The sequence below is a fragment of the Psammomys obesus genome, unplaced genomic scaffold (assembly GCF_907164565.1).
Source record: "Psammomys obesus unplaced genomic scaffold, mPsaObe1.curated_primary_1811, whole genome shotgun sequence".
Lineage (NCBI taxonomy): Eukaryota > Metazoa > Chordata > Mammalia > Rodentia > Muridae > Psammomys > Psammomys obesus.
Genome location: NW_026596069.1, coordinates 3,437,821 through 3,452,812, shown reverse-complemented (window position 1 = coordinate 3,452,812; position 14,992 = coordinate 3,437,821). Strand labels below are relative to the sequence as shown.

Sequence of the window (14,992 nt, the reverse complement as noted above, 5' to 3'; positions counted from 1 at the left end):
TTATTTTATTTTAGTTCCTCCTAGAGTAATCTTTTTCCCCCAGATGATGCCTGAGATGGCAACTTAGAATCTCTCATCCCCGAAAATGTCATTTTTCTTTAAAATCCATACTGTATATTGGAAGTTTAATTTTGGTTTCAGGGTAGTATATTGCCAGGCCATGGAGGAAGAGGGTCCAAGCAGTCCTGATGGGACTTAACAAGCTATTGGCAGATGGCAGTAGTGGAGAACTCCCCCTTACAGTGGTCGAGGGGAAGGGAAGAGGAGAAAGAGTGTGGGAGGGTGGGACTGGGGGGAGTTGAGGGAGGGGCCTTCAATCGGGATATAAAATGAATAAATTGTGAAGAAAAACAATATAAAAATTTAATAATTAATGAATAAATAAATGAATAAATGAATATATTATGGACTACAGCCATGTGTGAGCGTTGGCTCACTTGCCCTCCGCCGAGTGGCAGGGTACCGCTAAAAGCACTCGCGTCTTCCTTATGGCTCTCTCTCATTTTATATGTCACATTTTAATTCTGTCATTTGAACATTTCCTTGGGATTATTTTGTGAGTAATGAGAGTTCTCCATGAGTTTTGCTTTATCATTTTGATCCCATCCCTTCTTCAGTACCTTAGGTCATACTAGTAACTTTTCTTTCATAAACATAGGTAAATATCAATGATGTTAAAGCCTGAAGATTTTGTTCTTGAGGGAAAAAGCTTTAAACGTTTGATTCTTAGCCATTTCTCTTTTGTCATTAAGAGTTTAGCCCCCTTTAACCTTCAAAGTTTATGAGCAACTTCATCTTAAAGCCAAGCATGTGATTTAGGATCACTCTTCCGCAGAGAGCAATTTGAAGGTTTAAATCCATCATTTTAAATGAAACACTCCACCTGACTGAATTCCATTCTCCATTCTCCATTGCATCCATGATGTGCTATTGGAAAAGTTACATTTACTTAATTTTCAGTAAGATATTGGCACAGGGCAGATACATTTTGGGAAACTAGATTTTACAGACCAAAGACCTGACATTCCCCGAATGGTAGTGGCATCTGAAGTCTAGTGATGCTGACTGTGGTTTCTGAGGCCACAGGCATGCAACCACTCAGGGTGGAATCCCGCAAAAAGCAGAGTATGTCCTTGGTTTGATATTGTAGCAGTTGGCTGAAAAGCCATCCGCCGAACCAAACGCTGGCATGTAGTTATGGTGTGTCATCAAGCATTAGGGTCATCATCCATCACTGAGAGACCCACCACAGATTTCCTGGGATTACAAGTGACACGAAACCCAGCCAATTGCTAGTCGCCATTTCAGCAGACTTGTAGGCATATTATCTTTAGCTCCCGTGGGAGTTTCTTACGAAAGTTTTCCTGACAGAGGAACACCATCGACACAGTTCTGAAAGAGTGCCCTGCAGCTCTTCTAGATATTGTAATAACAGAGCAGGAGTTTTAATAGCTGCTCATGAGATCAGTCCCGTTTCCCCTCTATGTTTATGTGTCACGGCTTTTGGTGTGCTGCGACTCTGGTTCCTATACTGCCTGGGCAATTCCGTACCTTCCACATCATCACTGATGCTTAAAGGACAAAATATTTGTACACTGTTTCTTAGCAGTAAGGGCATCATCTCAGCTGAAAGCAAAATTTGTGTACAAATATAAAAGTTGTGATCCTGGAAAGGTTGAAATAAAGTATTAGCAGGTGCGATGCTTGGTTATTTCTCAGACATGGTTAATGATTATTTTATCATTTTAGTATGTGTTGTAACATGGGAAAAGGGAAGCTAAAGTATGTTAAATTTTCCTGTTCAGAACTTAAAGAATTAAGTTATTTTGTTAGTTTATATTGCAGCAACTATAACAATATTTTAAGGTAGTCTTCAACATGCCTTATTGCTATTAAGAGTTTAATGTTTTGAAGGAGAGAGGTTTTCTTTTCTGGAGAAATGATTCTTGCGGTTTGTGACTGTTCATGGGAAAACACGGAAGAGTCACTACAGACCACTGGGCAGCTTTGCATACCTGCCTTTCCTTTCAAGTGAACACGGGAATCCATATCATGGTCGCATTTTATAGTTCACACAATAATGAGTTTCAATACGAAATAAAAAAACAATCTAAATATTTTTTATGGTGAAGCTTAACAATTCAGAGTAAGCTGGGGAAATACCTTTCTAAATATGAAAGACTGAAAAAGCTCAAAGGAATGTGTGTTTGTAACACTGATTTATACGCATATATGTGTGTGTATATATACACATATCTCACAGCATATTTAATATATGTGTATGGAGATGTATGCAGTTCGTGAGCACTAAGAGAAAAATCTGCGCACAGATGAAATTACAAACTTTTATTTAGCAATTGAGTTTATTAGAGTGCATCTCGAGGAGAAGAATTTTATAAATGCTAATTACTCAGCAAGGTTTGCTAAGGATCTTGGCCTCATTCAAAGCACAAATCGAAAAATCCCTGTTCAGTTCTTTTCTTTCAAAGAAACAGGTGGAGAAAAAAAAATCACTGGCTTACGTGATCAGAAAAAAAATTTCCAAGTTACTTATATAAAATGATTGTTTCCTTCTGTGTGAAAGGAGTTTCTGAAAGGACTGAAAATGCTGTAAGATCAGTTGACACCAACTCAATGGCAGTCTAGTACTGCAACATAAATTTTGGGGACAATTCTGAAAGTGGTCTAGTGTTAGCAACCCCAAATAACTGCCTTAGTATAAACTCCAAAGCACAAGCAACACATTCAGATAGGAGGACCTGTGCCATTTATATGAATGAAATCTGGTTTATACTGTAAATTTATTTTGTCTGATCTAGATTCAGTCAGAGTTTGAAGTGGTTGAATCTTGACCTAAGAACTTAAGGTCAAACAACAAGCTGCTGAGAAAAAAAAAGACTGAAGCCAGGTAGGGTTAAGATCTCTCTGGGTCCCAGGCCCAGGAGCTGTAGTTCATTAGGAGAAACCCTGACTGAGCCACTTGGAAAGATGAGCTCTGTCACCATAGCAACACTAGGACCACTTCTGCAGATCTTAGTGGTTCCTGCCAATCAGCTCCGGCCCAGGACCATCAAATCCACTTATAATGATGCCAGATGCTACATAGTCAAGGATGTAAAAACCATGTCCAGATGTGCCACAGGCAGAGGAGGAATATTTTTTCCCCCTCTGGAAATTGTCTTTTTCTTCCTTTCTATGATAGATAAAAAAAATTAATTGCAAAGCCTAACTTACTCTACTTGGTGTTAAAAAAGCAATTATTTTAGCAAACCCCAATGTCTGTTACTAATTAACTACTCATCTTTCAGAATAAATGCATGACAATGTTTATACCTGAAGTATGAATACTGTATTATCTCTGTTGCAGTGAATCTACACACAGATTCATATGTCTACACGTATGAGGTGTGCATGTGTATTTTGCATGCATTTCCCAATGGATTTTTAGTACCTTATTAGCAGGAGTTGTATGTTATTTAATCTTGAATCTTTCATGCCTGCTTAGAGACTCAGAGTTAATTTAGACAATCTTGGCGTGCATAAGTTGAATGAATTAAATAGAACTACTCCTGACTGTCATGAGGCAGATGAATTCAGTGGTCACTACAAAATGGAGAGCTGTAGAGGAAGAGCTGGGTGCAGAATTGAGCTCAGGAAGTCTTGAGATGAATTTGTCGATTTTATTTGTGTAGTTTGCAAACAGGAGTTGTATTCATAAAGAACACCTGGATGCACCCCCTCCAAATGTGTGTTTTTGTGTCTGCAGTGGCAGTTCCCTGAACAAAGGGGAAACACCCAGACATCACTGTCAGGGGTGGGAGCAGGCAGTTGAAATGGATCAAGCTTTTAAATGATTCTTCAGATAGAAAAGCAGCAAATGGTGACTTATAAGATGGTAGGGAACACATCTGTCTTAGGAACTATCTTTAGCAAATCGTTGTACTGATACAAAGCCTTCTGAAGGCAATGGGCAGAAGCAAGCATACCTTCCAAGGGAGAAAACAAAGGCAGTCATTGAAATCCTCCACATCTGAGACTCTAAAGCAGCCTCCTAGTTATATGACCTACTTACTCACCAGGTTATAAGTGACCTTCAAAGCTTTTCCCTTCACTACCCATGCCTCTTCCCTCTACGTGTTGCCCTCTTAAAATTAAAGTATTTGCAGATGATCAAACACTTGGTAAAGAAAAGCCAACACTCCCAAAGTCTAAATACAGTTGTTCCTATAGGAAAGCCAACTGTTCTGTTAAAATTCAAGGCGGAGTGACCTAGATCTAGAAACTGAGAGGTTTGCAGAGACACGTGCAGCCATGTAAATCCCTGAGATGTGGGTTATTTAGACAGATGGTGATTGACTGTATACAAATTGACAGTGAGCAGAACTCTAGAGGAAGGAGGCTAGAGAGGAAGCAGTCTCACTGTGGACCTCTGAGAATTTTAATTAAAACACTGAGTGGAGATTTAGAGTGCTTGGATATACTTCTTCAGAATATTAATTGAATATTGGTATTGGTTGGATGGTTGCTAAGATACCAGCCCCAGGGAGGCCTGGGAAATTTGTGGAGGCTGCTCTTGCTAAGTTTTGGGTGTGACTTGGCCATGCTATTTCTGTACTGTCATATGTGATCCGGGGGTGGGGGACGAGTAAGGTGAAGCAGTGCTTTGCTGTGTTCTTGATGTTGGCAACGGAGGTGGAGAACTTTCTTTGCTTTCTGTGTCACTGTTCTGTAGCTGAGACACTGGGAGTTGTCAAGACACAAAAAGGAGGCTCCGTGATCATGTGCCTGGAAGTCTAATCATTACTAAGAGTGACATATTGGACAGTCCTGTGGTCTTGTTCTAGGATCTGTTTCCAGAGATCAGTTGTTGTTTCGTCCCCACCAGTGACACTGTGAAAGCTTATCTTCTTGTCTTTATAACTTAAAAGAAAATAAAGTACTGTTGCTCTATCCCAGTCATTTGAAAAATCACATGTATTAATTTTCTGAGCATGTAGGGAAGAGAGTGAACATGAACATACCATTACAGGTAGAGGTCAAAGGATTGCAGGAGCTCTCCTTCCACTGTGAACTCTGGGATTGAACTAAGGTGCTCAATCTTAACTGCAGACCTCTTTAATTCATCAAGCCATCTTGCCAGCCTCTATATTCCAGTGTCAGCTTACCTAGCACATAGAATAAAACAGAGCAACTTCATGCTTCTTCCCCAACCTGTATTTAATCCTACACAGTCCTTCTTTCTGAATTGCAAAGCACACACTTCATTTATCTTCCCATAGAAAGAAGATGAAAATAATGTTTCAGAAGGAAGGAGTTAAGTCTGCCACTAAGCCCAGAGAACAGTGTTGGAAAATGAGAAGACTGAGATGTATAATTAAGCATTCCATCTGAGAAGATAAATTGATAAGGGTTCAAAACATGTTTATTACTTACATGGGAACTCATGGAAGTTAAATTTTTCCACACACAAAACCGGATGTTTTTTAAAAGAAAAATTTAACACAGAATGGGTAGAGGCTCCTGATACCCTACCCCTAACCAAGGATTACCCGACCCCAACCAGCAACTGATGGTTGCTTCAGGAGAGAAAGTCACTCTTCTTGAGGGGCATGGTCACTAGCTGTTGCCCATGTCCTTGTGGGTGACCATACCCAGGTACATATATGGTCAGCACTAATTGGACTCAGCGGGTTATCAAGAAATAAACAGCAAACAAACAAACAAACAACTTTTTAAGGAGCATATGGTGGACTAGAGAGAGGATTCGTTAGCTAAGGAACTTATTTTTCTTCTGAAGATCCTGGTATTGGCTCCTCACACTCACAATTAGGTGACTCATAACAGAAGAGGGGGGCTCAAAGGTTTTAAGAGTCATGGAGCCACGTGACTACGGTGAAACTGTTTGCAGGACGCAAACAAGACAGCGGCTGGTATGAATTCATGTCCTTGTGACAGCATGCAAGAGACTTGAACAACAGTCAGGTCAGACAAGATGGAAGGAGGAGGTGGTCATGGACTCCAGCTGAGAAGCTATTGGCAAGTGAAGACTGGGACAGATAGAAGTGTCTTTATATTTCTATTTCTTAGAAAGTGGCCCCCGAGAATGTGGGGCTCCATTAGATGGTCCCACACCCATACATACATAGGCTGGCAATGCCGAGTGAAAAAACAAACGTGATGCTGGTAGAGTATAGTGGAGGGTGGGGACAGACAGGGAAGAAATAAAAGCAGAGAGAATGAGAGGCGGACACGATCAATAAAATGTCGTACGCATGTACGAACTTCTCACACAGCAAAAGGAGAGACATTAAAATAAGGATTCTTCATATTTGATAACCTTTTTTTCCCTGCATCTGTGCTTTAACTAAGGATTGCCCAAAACGAACATAAATGTTTTTATTTTCTTCTTAAGACAAAGGAAGATGTTCCAAGTGTTTGGATGTGAAATATATTGTCACTATGAAGTCCCGTGCACACGCTCAGAGAGGGAGTTAAAAATTCTTGGCAACAGCAAACATCTTGTGCAAAAGCATCTGGCCTTAGATATGTATTTATTTATTTATTATTTCTTTGTCAGTTATGAAAATATAGTCACACATTATGGAAAATAAGAAAAAATAAAAGCATCGTACCTAGCAGCCTTAAAACGTATGAGTAAAAAGCATGTAAATAGTAAACTATGATTCTAGGCTCTGATACTCTTACTTCTAACTGGCCCAGTTAATGTCTGTAACTATGTTAAATCCTTCAGTTCATTTGACACATCTAGATGTTCTCATAAGCATGTCTGCAAAACAACATGCCAAGGATTTGAGTTAATTCTTTTATGAATAAGACCCTACTATATATTTTTTGTAATGACCTTTTCCTTCAACAGCTTGCTTTCTGAGCTCTATCCTTGTGTTTTCCTGGGTTCCAAACATGTTTAATTCATCAGTATTATCACATTCACCTAGAAAAAAAAACATTGCTAATTTAACTGACAATTTTCTTACAAGAGCTCCTTTGAACTTGTTTTAGATGTAGATTGTTATCACAGTGCTCTTTGTATATAGGATGGAGAACATAAGAACAGTTACTGAAGACATGTCTAAAAACCTCTTCACATTCATAGTTAAATTATGCCTGAATCACTGCTTGATTGAATTGCTAATGCCTATTTTTTTTTTTATCTTGAGTATCATCCTGTGAGCTGTCAAAGGTACTGATGAATGAGCATTCTTCAAAGGATGCTCCAGCAGTGTCTGCCAAGCCTCTTATATGTGCTGTATTCATGTTCCTGCTCTCACCTGCTTGATGGGCCCAGAAGTGTGGATGACAGTTTTCAGTTTGCCTTTGCAGCTTGTTCCTGCTCCTCCAATGGTCCTCCTGCGACGTGCTGGACAGAGCATTACAAAGCTGGAGTTGTCTGAGTGTTCCACCGGGAGCGACAGCTACTTTGTTGCAGTTGTCTCTTTTGAGGCAGGCTATTGCTCTGGCTTGCAACTTCCTATCTAGCAAAGGTGGCCATTGAGCTCACGGCAATCCTCCTGCCTCAGCATCTTGAGTACTGGGATTACAGATGTGAGCTATGCTACATGGCAAATCTGTGGCATTTAAAAAATGGAATGCTCTAAGGACTTGTGTGTCATCTATGTGCAGGGGCTGTGATAATCTCTGCATTGTACCAACTTCAATACACGGCTGCAGAAGCAGTACATCTGTGGCATTCTTAATGGTACCGAGGTCATGTCTGTTGCCTAGGAAACATCAACTATATGATTGTATTCATTGTGAAAAAACAGCCCACTTTGTGTAGTTCATGTAGATCAAAATGGAAGATATCTTGAAACTGATGAGATACAGTTCTTTAATTCATTTTATTTGATAAAATAACATTATAATAATTGACTTCTATCTTTGTATTTAAATTGTTTCCTTTTTTATCTCATTTCACAAGAGAAGTCTTTACATGTGAATCATGTCATATTTACAATAAGAATGTGTAAGCAGGTGTACTGTCTTACACATGAATAAATTTTAATGTGTATTTAAAACAAATCAATAATAACATGGCAGCTATTAAGTGAAAATAAGAGACTCCCCTACTTTAAACATGGAATTTTCGTAATGAGCTATTTAAACTGCATGCTTTGTATCTCACCTAAATTCCATCACACTGGAATTACACACTGACTGCTGCCAACAAGTCCTTTCTGTTCTGACTTTGTCACATCTGTCACATACATAAAAGCGCACTTAATCAAATACATACCAGTCAACATACTAAATAAAAACACATTTTTATGGGCAGCCTGTTATTGGAAAGGCAGTAATATGAGGATTGTGATAATGAACCAGTAAGAAACTAGAGCTCTGCCGTTTTTTCCATCATCGCTCCTGCTCATCGTCTTTCCTGTGCCTGACTTGTCATGTCAACTTTGGCTTCTTAACCTGAGGGCCCAGTGCATGCTTTGAGCAAGGCACAGGCACAAGCTCTGTCCAGATGTGAGTGAAGTGCTCCTCACAATTCCTTTCTGGCCGAACACCCTAGCCCTTCCCTGTGAGGACAGCTGTGGTGGTTTAATGGCTAGCAGTGAGTCAAAAAGCATCCCGAGGCACTGTCCCTTCTTTTCCCTGAGGTGATTGTCCTTAATTTGCAAGTTTAGCCTACTTGTGTTTTCCTAGGATTTTTTTATTATTATTAATGAGTATGCAGTCAGATTTTTGTGTCACTGCCCTGCCAAAATGTGAGAAACTTTCTCACACATACATAGAACATACATAGAACCTAATTATTATCATCAGTAGAAACTATTATTATGTTTTATGTGATACAGTCTGCAAATATTAGTGATTTCTGATATTTTTGGTAACATTCCCTACATGTCAGATAAGGAATGTTGGCCACTGAAATAAAAATTGTGTCACATGCTGTCTTTTGGGATGGAACACAAAAATGAAGCCTACTTCATGGAATAGAAACAAGCAAAAAAAATTTTTTAACTGATCATAGTACAACAAAAGGAAAAAAACCCCACTATATATTGCAGAAGGCATACAAAGACATATGCCACCAAATAGTTTATATTTGATTAGGGAGATGAAATGAATGTAGACATACACACACACACACACACGCGTGCACACAGACACACGCGTGCACACAGACACACTCGTGGGCACACACACATACGTGTGCACACAGACACCATCTCTCCAAGGCTATCCAGGACTCTGTATGCATTAGAAGTATATTGCTCAATTTATACTTTTCAGTTTCTGGTATGCTAAGGTGATTCAGAAGCTCTCAGTATTATTTAATGGGAATCAGAATGCTGTGGTATTTTAGCAACTTAATTGCTCAACAGCATAATGTATCATATGCTATTAGCAAGATGACACCTATTAGCTTTCCTAATTTTTTTTCTATAAACACACTTAAAAGTATTGGCAAAATTGAGTCTCCTGTGAATACCGGTGCCGCCCACTGTGCTGTTAGCCTAGCTCTGTGTGGTGTGTGTGTGTGTGTGTGTGTGTGTGTGTGTGTAGATAATTTCCCTTTTTCTCCCTTTCTGCCTTTTTTCCTTCACCGGTTCTTCTTTAAGCTTCCCCTTTTCCTCCTTTTCTTTTTCTTTGCCCATCACATACTTTGTGAAACCATTTATTCAGGGATATTTGGAGAATCACAGCTAATTCAGTATTATGATTTCCTTGTTCAAAAGATCGCTAATTGATGTTGACACATGAATCTTTTTGTGAGAGTGGACTCACAGAACCTTTATATTTTTAGATTTTTCTCACTGTCAGGTACCTGCGTTCCATGAAGAGCAAAAGGTTCTGCACTTCATGTCTTTCCTCTGAGATGTGTAAACGGGCCAGTAGGGAAAAGGTTGAGTACTTTGAATGCTCCATGGAAAGAGACGGGCTGGCTAGCTAGAACCAGTTACGATGAGGTGATATTGAATGAGGCGTTTGGAGCAGTGTTGAGAAGACACCAGCAAGAACGGCAACAACAGAGTCGTGCTTAATGTTTCACGAAAAAACAACTTCCATGCTGTGCTTTTTTATGAGGCACTGAATGCTTTAGATTGTAGGTACTTGCTTTTGAATGTTTACATGCCATTGTTAACAGAAGGAACTTTTAGAGGTGGGGAAAAATTTACGCTTCACACTTATGAAAGTGACAGTTATATTGCTTTGACTTTGGCCAAAAATGTGGACACATCTGCGCTTGGTTTTTCATTCTGTTGTCTTTTAAAGCTATAGAAGGAACGATTAGCTTCACGTTCAATGGCACAATCGTTAATCAAAATGTGGCCATCTCCTATAGACAAAGCAATGAAAAAAATTTATTTATTTTTTATTATAAGAGATTTACAGGTATAGAAAATTATGTAAAATATAGTCTGATGCTTCAGTGAAATTCTGTAAGCAAAACCACCAGCCAGAAGGAGAAATAGGAAATGAGGAGTGCCCAGAGGCTCTGGCAGGCCCTTTCCTAATCAAATGCCTTTCGTTTTATGATAATCAACTTCCATGATATGCTTTGCTTCATGTTTTTGCTGAGCATACAGTCTTAAGTAACGTAGTTTGGTTCTGCCTGTTTTGAATTTCATATAAATTAAATTATACAGTGTATAATATTTTGGTCTGTTTCTTTCTCTCAAATTAAGTTTTTAAGATTTATTTGCTTTAGGAGGCTCTTTTGTGGCTGTTTGTTTTTATTACGATAGTATCATCTTATAAAAGTATACACTGATTCATCATTCACTTTGCTGATGGACAGTAGGTTGTCAGATTTTGTTTTGTTTATACTTGGGCTTCCTTTCGTTATTGTTAAATTTAAGGTTTTGATGTTTTTCAGTGTCTTACTATGTAGCTCAGAACAGCCTAAAACTGAAGGTCCTACCTCCTAGGGCCTCCTGAGTGCTGGGATTATAGGTGCATCCATCAACCCCGGATTGTTTCCAAGTTTCAAATAATGATATTCTAAACATCTTGTTTTGTAACTAGGAGTGTATGTGCAAAAGTTTCTCATGAAAGTAAGATTGATCTTCAGAAGGGATACATATTTTAACCTTATTAGATAACGTGTTTTTTTTTTCTTTTAAATTTATACCCCTCCCCCGACAGCATATGAGAGTCTTCATTGTTCTGTGTAATTGTTCGTTAAGTCATTTTATTTTTGTGACTGTGGGAGGAGGTGGTGTTGAAGGCAGAAGCTTACACTGGGATGCCTTTTTTATTCCTTCCTCTGTGTTACCCTCTTAGTATTTCTTACTGAAGCTGGAACTTGTTTCGTTTGAACTGTGTGGCCAGCCAGCTCCCTAGATCCATCTATCCCTGACCCCTCAATCCTGGGGTTACAGAGACATCCAACTGTTTATGTACATGCTGGGGACTTGAACTTATGCAACAGGGACTTTACTCACTGAGCTGTCCCCAGCAGTTCAAACAAAGGGTCATTTTCATTTATTTGGAGTCTGAGCCTAGAACTTTGAGTAGCTGGGTTAAGTGGATCACTGCTGGGCTATATCCCACAGTCCCAAGTCACAGTGCTTTCAAGATTACCCTGATGTTCTCACTTACATATAGACACTTAAAATTTTCTGGTTACCAACAGTTGAATACCACTCCATATGTGTTTTATCTATTTAGATTCTTCTTTTTATGATGTGTATTCCAGACCTTTGACTATTTTCCTCTTGTAGCTTTTTTTGTGTGTTGGATTGTGAAAGTGTATATATATATATATTTTTCACATGTATATATATCCATCTCCTAGGTACAACCTTTCTTTACTTTTTGTCATCAGAGCAGAACATGGGCAAGAGGACTCATATGTCTCATATTCTACTGCTTCATAAGGGACTAAAAACTCCTGAAAAAAGAGAGCAGAGCAGGATGGACCCTGGCTAAAAGATACTGAGTAGGTTGCCACTAGGCTTAACAGACTGCTCAGAGTCAGAGAATCATTCTAGAAGAACAGTGACCAGCTTCTCATAACCTCACTGAAGGACCACAGGGAAATCCCCGTCGGCTCCAGCCTGCTATTGGTCTGTCTGCAGGTTGTTAACTATCCCACACCCCCAGGCTGCATATATGTGGGTCCTGACTGGGTGGGGCCTTGTGATCTGCTATCAACAAAGAAGCTTGTGGTCTGTCAGAAGGAAGACAGTGTGGGTCACCCCGCTTTCCTGCTCCTCCCGTGTCCACATATATCAGACAGTAGTTCCTTTGAATGGTGCCCCAACTCCAGCACCCCTGGAAGCTAAAATCATTATCTCTGAGATTTATGTAAAAGCAAACTCATAAAAATATAAGAAGTGCATATGCAGATTTGAACTCTCTCATGAAATGTGGGTGTAAATAGCCCAAATGTCACTTAAATTAGGAAAATGTCACTTGGCTCCTTATGGTCCTTCAGTAAATTCTAAGGAAAGAATCTCAAAAAGCATGTTCCCGTTGTTTAGGTACAAATAACATTAACGATTATATGTGAAATAAAAAAAAAAAAAACCTCTAAAGAAGCACTCGTATTTATGTCAGAGATAGAGAGCCACATTAGATTTGATTACTGAAGGGAAGGTATGTTCATTATTTGTTCAGAAAACGATGGCAGGTTGTAAACTCTGACTGAGCAGTGTAGCTTCCGACTTGATCTGTCCCTTTGTTCCTACTAATCTCCCAAGTATTTAATAGGCACTCTTGACATTTGTGATGGGAAGAAATACAATGAGTATTATATTAAAGTGAAAGAACATCAATCAGAAGAGAAATACCCACTGATTCACCCTCTTAAAAATCTTGGTTCTTTCCTGGTATTCGTGGACATACTGCGTTGACTTTACTTAATATTAACAAAGCAGGGGCAGTTTTTACTCAGGTCGTCTCTCTACCACTCCTAAGTTCTCTGTATTTTCTGAAGTCTCTTTTAAGACAACAATTAGCAGATAGTTTTAAATTATATGTAAAACTTTGCTTTCTCAGAATGTCTTTCTCTTCTCTCCTGTTGGTTATATTTTTTATTTGTCTCTGTTAAAAAACATGATATTTTGTAAAGATAGTATTAACTATTACAAAAAATACATTACTGTTTGTGCTTCACACAGGAAACAAGAAAGCAACAACGGTCATGCATTTTATTTTATTTATTTATTTTTAGCACACTACACTAAAATCTGTAGTCCGCAGGGAAATTCAGAGACATGTATTTGCCGTGGATTTTGTTTCTACCAAACTGTACTTGCTCAACCTTGGTCATTGCTGTCACTGGGTCAGCACACTTCATCCATCTCACAGTGGCACCAAGGACGCTGGTTCCTCACAGTTACGTCCACGATGTCACTCTCAAATGTTATAGTGAATCTGAAGCACGTTGGCCTTCAGTAACATCTACATTACTGTCATGATGAATTCCTGATCTTCAGTAAAGTTTTGCTTTCAAACTGAACCAAAGCCATAGATTATTAACAAATAAAATACTGTTACATAAGTGGTCCTGAGTGAGTGAGAGAGAGAGAGAGAGAGGAAGAGAGAACACTAGGAAATGTAGTAAAAGCACACCTTGTTTAAAGTTATACATCAGAGCAGGATGCAACTGAGTGGAAGGGCAAGCTGCACTTGCCCGGCATACATGAAGCTCCAAGTTCAATCCCCAGCACTGTGGAGAAAAGGAAACCAAACTGAACACACACACACACATACATGCACGCACACAAACACACCCAAAACTTTTCTCCTTGGGATGAAGATTTAGCTCAGTAATAAAGCACTTACCAGCAAATTAATAAAGCACTTACCAGCAATTTTTTTCTGGATCTATACCCAGCACCTCTACATATGTACACACACACACACACAGAAACACAGACACACACACAGTCATAAATACAGACCCACAGACACCACACAGTCATAGATACAGACCCACAGACACACACAGTCACAGACACACACAGACACAGAAACATAGACACACACACAGACAACACAGACACACAGTCACAGATACACACACACAGTCAGAGATACAGACATACACACACATCACACACACAGTCACAGACACAGACACACACACACACACTCATGCACTCATTTTTAAGTACGGTATAGAATTGCAAAGTCTGTGCTTCGGCCTCAAAAAGTGTGAGTTTAATTCATAAAAATTTTGAAATCTGTTTGTTTTTTTTAACCTTCTGCGGAGACATACAGCGCCTCCCATTTTTAAATTTGCTTTATTGAAAATAGATTCTTCTCTCATACAGTATGTCTTGCTCACCTTTTCTCTTCCCTCCACCCCCACCAGTTCCTCCCTATCCTTGTTCCTAACTGGATCCGCCCCCTTCCTGTCTCTCATCAGAAAAGAGCAGTCTTCTAAAAGATACAACAAAACATAACGATAAAGTATAACAAGATAAAACAAAAACCATCACTTAAAAATATCTTTAATTTTTTTTTAATTTTAATGGCACACCCTGCTGGACTGTGGTCATCCACCTGCTTTTACAGTGATGGTAAAGCCCTAGAGCAAAGCCCACCGGTGCCCTGCTTTGTCCTCTAACTAGGGTTGTGCTCTAACGTCAGGGTGCATTCATCTTAAGACTATAAAACATCAAGGTGTCTCTACCTTAAATTCTTATTGAGATGCTGCGGTGGGTTCTAAATTATGAAGAATGCATGAGACTTATACTTCGTATTTTGAATATGAAAGTTTAAAGATCTGACTGCTTAATGTCTGGTATCTGGACAGAGACGTAAACTGTAAATAAAATGTCGAGGCAGATTTTTTTTTTTTTTTAAATTGCAACTTTCAATGTCTTAAGTATTTAAATTCCAAATTTAAAACCCCTGTGAGCTACTGTGGCTTATAGTGGGTTCACAGTTACTCCGGCCTTCCACTTTAACTCTTCATGATCATCCTCCAAAACTGACTTCCTCTTTCCTCCTCCTATGGAATTTTAAAGTAGAGATGGAAATCAGAAGACGTACGAGTGAGCAGAACTAC

General features: G+C 39.1%; 1 protein-coding gene and 1 pseudogene across 3 annotated transcripts in view; one reads left to right on the top strand and one right to left on the bottom strand.

The window, feature by feature from the left end:
- Camk4 (calcium/calmodulin dependent protein kinase IV) overlaps positions 1 to 14,992 on the top strand; it is a 219,403-nt gene that overhangs the window by 56,486 nt on the left and 147,925 nt on the right. The gene's annotated exons all lie outside the window — the stretch shown is intronic.
- Positions 7,597 to 7,697, bottom strand: LOC129690236 (U6 spliceosomal RNA; annotated as a pseudogene).